Here is a 6,000-nt window from a genome sequence, read left to right as displayed (position 1 = left end):
TGGAAAGGGGGCCGACGGCAGACCGGCACCGACTGGTCCGTCGCCTGCTGCTCCGCCTCCGGGCTGTTGCATCGCGGGCGGGATGCGGCCATGCGGGATCTGGGACTGGGAGATGAGGAGAGGCGAGAGCAGAACTGGGCGAGAGGGAGAGGCCGAGAGGGACAGACCGCAGACACAGGGCGACCGTGTCTGGTTACTCGCGCAAGTCGGGCGACTGGGCGTGCGTACGAGGAGTCGAGGAGAGAGCGAGAGGCGTGGGCTCTGGCCTCTGGACCTTTGGCTGACCTGTGAATATGTATACATATAATTTTTTTGCATCAAAATCTTGGGTATTCCTGTGAATACAGGAGCATACCCCTGGCGCCGCCACTGTTTATATATGAAACTTGACTAGAATTTCATCTAGTTTCATAATATGCCACTTTCATCCATGTTAAAAATGTTTAAAATGTTTTTTTTGTTTATTTTCCATATTGCCATGCTAAAATGATTTATTTCATAACTAAATAACCGTAGCTCCATTTTAAATAATATTTATATGTAAATGGGGTAGAAAAATGCCTAGTTTAACATGGTGGCATTACTTTGCATGTTAAACAACACTAAAATATGGTTTAGGGCAGAACAGTACCAAATCCATAAATTGCTCATGAGGATTTTTCCGGACTTGTTGTTTGTTGTTCCGGCCTCATTTAAACTTGCCTAGATAGGTAGTTTTCATATGCTTCCTCTCTTGCCATGTTTAACAACATTTAATATTGCTGTGTACCTAACCGGGAGTGAACTAAATAATTGATGTGGTGTTCCGTCAATATGCAACTCGTTGCATATTGAGCTCCACTTAATTTGTAGTTTTGTTTGTTGCACTTTGCTGTTGCCATGCCTCATTAAACCGGACATGCATCATACTTGTTTGTGCATCATGCCATGTTTATGTGATGGTTGTTTACCATGTTGTTTGCTCCTTTCCGGTGTTGCTTCTTCGGGTTAGTTCCGATAACGTCGCGTTTGTGAGGATTCGTTCGACATCGTCCGTTTGTCTTCTTCATGGACTCGTTCTTCTTCCTTGCGGGATCTCAGGAAAGATGACCATACCCTCGAAATCACTTCTATCTTTGCTTGCTAGTTGTTCGTTCTATTGCTATTCCGCGCTGCCTACCACTTGCTATATCATGCCTCCCATATTGCCATGTCAAGACTTTAACCCACCTTTCCTAGCAAACCGTTGTTTGGCTATGTTACCGCTTTGCTCAGCCCCTCTTATAGCGTTGCTAGTTGCAGGTGAAGATTAAGTTTGTTCCATGTTGAAACATGGATGTGTTGGGATATCACAATATCTCTTATTTAATTAATGCATCTATATACTTGGTAAAGGGTGGAAGGCTCGGCCTTATGCCTGGTGTTTTGTTCCACTCTTACAGCCCTAGTTTCCATCATACCGGTCTTATGTTCCTTGATTTTGTGTTCCTTACGCAGTTGGGTGTTATGGGGACCCCTTGACAGTTTGTTTTAAATAAAACTCTTCCAGCAAGGCCCAACCTTGGTTTTACATTTGCATAACAACCTATTACCCTTCCCTTGGGTCGGCCAACCCGAGGATCATCTTTATTTACCCCCCCCCCCCCGGGGCCAGTGCTTGTCTAAGTGTTGGTCCAAACCGGGCAGCCTGCGGGGCCACCTCGGGGCAACTCGAGGGCTGGTTTTACTCGTAGCTTGACCTATCCGGTGTTGCCCTGAGAACGAGATATGTGCAGCTCCTATCGGGATTGTCGGCACATCGGGCAGCTTTGCTGGTCTTGTTTTACCATTGTCGAAATGTCTTGTAACCGGGATTCCGAGACTGGTCGGGTCTTCCCGGGAGAAGGAATATCCTTCGTTGACCGTGAGAGCTTGTGCTGGGCTAAGTTGGGACACCCCTGCAGGTTTCAACTTTCGAAAGCCATGCCCACGGTTATGGGCAGATGGGAATTTGTTAATATCCGGTTGTAGAGAACTTGACACTTAACTTAATTAAAATGAATCAACCGCGTGTGTAGCCGTTGAAAGAACATGCGGTGCCCCCATGTTTGGTTTTGGTAATTGATGACAATCTCTATGGACGAATGGTTGCCTTGAGTTATTTTTGAAGGTTTTGTCCATAGGCTTTTCTTGGAGTACATGTGTTGGTTTCAAGGAGAGTTTGTGTCGACCAAGGTGCTATTCAAGGAATTACCTAAAGATTGGTCATGTGAGATTTGAGCTTATTGCAAGCATGTCTTGAAGAAGAAGATTGTGTCATCATTCATGCTTACCTTCAAGGCATCATCCAAATGAAGAGAGTTGGAAAGGTTCAAGGTTGATCAAGACTAAGTCAAGAGTGAATAAAGTTGATCAAACACAAAGCATAGAAGATGTACCGAGAGGGATCAAGTGATCCCATGGTATGGTAAGCATTGACCATTACGCTTTGTGTACTAACCCATAGTCTTCGTGAGAGTTCTTTATGGGGTTAGATTGCGGTGTGCATGTTCAAGTGATGCATCACGAAGAGATCAAGTGCTTGAATATTGTCATCCATTGTGGTGACAATGGACTTGTGAAGATGTGCTGAAAAGTGGCTCACCCATAATAGAGTATGGGGGAGCAATCTACTAGTCTTCACCGAGCCAACGCAATCAAGAAAGGTGGTCCTACTTGAGGAAGTCAAGATCGTCTACATATAGCTCAAGTGGACTCTGTGCAAGGCAAAGGTTTTCCATTGATAGGTTTTCTATTTTACCGGTCTCATAGTGGTAGTTGGGAGACCGGGTTATAGGATCGATTGTCGTACTATCAAGGGGGGCTCTCGATGAGTAGCTTGATCGTATCATTCGTAGAGAGCTCAAACCATTGCATCCTTGCATCATCTTTCTTGGTTATTGTTTTGTTCTATTTGTGAGTCTTAGATCTTATGGTCATCTTGATGACAAGCTTGAGTTCATCGAAAACGGAGTTCGCATGCGTCTTCTATGATGTTTTCGGTGTTGGAGGTTTTACCGGTCTTTTCCGAGGAAGGGTTCTCACCATTTTCTTTTGGGCCTTTTCTGATTTGCTTCTTATTGATATTTCTTTGAAGATTGTGTTAGCCCTTGTCTCTAGCTTTCCAACAAACTTGGTTTCATCGAATTCGGAGTCCGTTTGCAAAAGTTGTGGCAGTATTGGTGTTCTGAAAAGGCTGCAGCGGTACTACCGCGAATTGGAGCGGATGTAATTTTTTACTACCGCTCCAGAGCGGTACTACCATGGCTCCTACAGCGGTAGTACTGCTCCGGACCAAAAACTCGTCCCAAGTCCTGTGGTGGTAGGCCCGGATGTAATTTTTTAGTACCGCTCGCAAGCAGTAGTACCGCTACCCCTAGCGGTAGTACCGTGAGGTCAAGCGGTACTACCGCTCCGACGGTTCTTCTGGCCTTTTTGCCTCCTCGCTGTTGTTTTTCAAAGGGGGTAGTACCGCTCCTTGGAGCGGTAGTACCGCTCTGTGCGGGTTGTGAGCATAACGGTTGGATTTTTCCCCACCTATAAAAGGGGGTCTTCTTCCCCAATGAACCTTATCCTTTGAGCTCGTGTCTTCCCCCATTGTTGACCTTCTTTGAGCTTGCTAACTCTTAATCCCTCCATGGATTCTTGCTAGTTTTTGAGGGAAAAGAGAGAGGAGATCTAGATCCACGTTTCCACCAATCACTTTCTCTTCTAGGTGAGGGGAACCCCTTGGATCTAGATCTTGGAGTTCTTGGTGTTCTCCTTCTTGTTCTTCCTCTCATTTTCCTCCCTAGCATTAGTTGCTTCAGTGGGATTTGACAGAGAAGGACTTGGGCACTCCGTGTGCCCTTGCCATTGCATTTGGTGCATCGGTTTGAGTTCTCCACGTGATACGTGGAAGTTACAAGTTGAGAAGCTTATTACTCTTGGGTGCTTGGTACCTTTGAGCTTGTTCCTCTTGGGTGCTTGGGCACCCTAGATGGTTGGTGGTGTTCGGAGCTCAATCATTGTGGTGTAAAGCTCCGGGCAAGCGTCGGGGTCTCCAATTAGGTTGTGGAGATCGCCCCGAGCAATTTGACGGGGACCGATGACCGCCCCCAAGGGTTGCCAAAGTGTACGGGTTCGGTGACCGCCCCCAAGGGTTGCCATTTGTACGGGTTCGGTGACCGCCCTCAAGGGTCCCTTAGTGGAATCACGGCATCTTGCATTGTGCGAGGGCATGAGGAGATTACGGTGGCCTTAGTGGCTTCTTAGGGCGCATTGTGCCTCCACACCACTCCAAACGGAGATTAGCATCCGCAAGGGTGTGAACTTCGGGATACATCATCGTCTCCGCGTGCCTCGATTATCTCTTACCCGAGCCCTTTACTTATGCACTTTACTTTGTGATAGCCATATTGTTTCTTGTCATATATCTTGCTATCACATAGTTGGTTATCTTGCTTAGTATAAGTTGTTGGTGCACATAGGTGAGCCTAGTTGTTGTAGGTTTTGTGTTTGACAAATTAACCGCTAGGTTTATTCCGCATTTGTTCAAGCCTAAACCGTAATTATTTTAAAGCTCCTATTCACCCCCCCTCTAGGCGACATCCATGATCTTTCAGCTGTGATGGTCTCTTCTCGGCGGAGTCCGGGAAGTGAACACAGTTCTTGTGTTATGCTTGAACGTAAGTAGTTCAGGATCACTTCTTGATCACTTCTAGCTTCTCGACCGTTGCTTTGTTTCTCTTCTCGCTCTTATTTGCGTATGTTAGCCACCATATATGCTTAGTGCTTGCTGCAGCTCCACCTCACTCCCTTTCCTACCCATAAGCTTAAATAGTCTTGATCTCGCGGGTGTGAGATTGCTGAGTCCTCGTGGCTCACAGATACTTCCAAACAGTTGCAGGTGCCGATGATACCAGTGTAGATGATGCAACTGAGCTCAAGTGGGAGCTCGATGAAGATCGTGTTCGTTGTGTTGTTTCATTTCATGTTGATCAGTAGTGGAGCCCAGTTGGGATGATCGGGGATCTAGCATTTGGGGTTATCTTCTTTTACTTTGGTTCCGTAGTCGGACCTTGATTATTTTCTGGATGATGTATGTTTAACTTGTATTTGTTTCAAGTGGTGATTGTAAGCCAACTCTTTATCCTTTTCTTATTCAGTACATGGGATGTGTGAAGATTACCCCTCTTGCGACAAGCCTACCATGCGGCTATGCCTCTAAGTCGTGCCCCGACATGTGGGAGATATAGCCGCATTGTGGGCGTTACAGGCGGGGACTTGAACGCCTACTCGCGCATACGTACGGCCAGGGCTCGTGTACATGGCTGGGTCGGAACGGAGAAACTACGTTGTCATCGTGTTCATGGGAAGCCAGCCGGCTGCGTCAGAACGGAATGCGTCATCGTGTTCAACGGGAGCCAACCGGCTTGGACGGAACATTTGATGGAAACGAGGCCTGGCGTACCGCAGAACGGAGGAAACGACCTTGTGTTCGACCGGCCACGGTCGAAACGGGATCCTGTTCATCAGGAGGGGTCTGGCATACTGAAAAACGGAGGAAACAGACTTCTCTTGGACCTCCTACGATCGAAACGGGGTCCTGTTGACCGGGAGGGGTGTGGCGTACCGCAAAACATAGGAAACGTACTTGTGTTGGAGCACTATGGTCGAAACGGGGGTCCTGTTCATCGGGAGGGGTGTGGCGTACCGCAAAACGGGACTCCATGGGATATTGTTCATCTCCACCGTCGACCTCCTCCAGCCTCCACGGGCTACTGTTCATCCACCGTCAACCTCCTCCAGCCTCCACGGGCTACTGTTCATCCACCGTCAACCTCCTCCAGCCTCCACCTATGATTGTTCATCCACGGGCTCCTATTCATCCAGCCTCCACCGGCTACTGTTCAACCAGCCCTCTCCAAGGGGTCCTGTTCAACCACCCCTCCATGGGCTACTGTTCATCCAGCCCTCCACCGGCTACTATTCAACCAGCCCTCCACCGGCTACTATTAAACC

Source organism: Triticum aestivum, chromosome 7A (genome assembly GCF_018294505.1).
Source record: "Triticum aestivum cultivar Chinese Spring chromosome 7A, IWGSC CS RefSeq v2.1, whole genome shotgun sequence".
Taxonomy (NCBI): Eukaryota; Viridiplantae; Streptophyta; class Magnoliopsida; order Poales; family Poaceae; genus Triticum; species Triticum aestivum.
Note: the sequence above shows the minus strand (reverse complement) of the source record.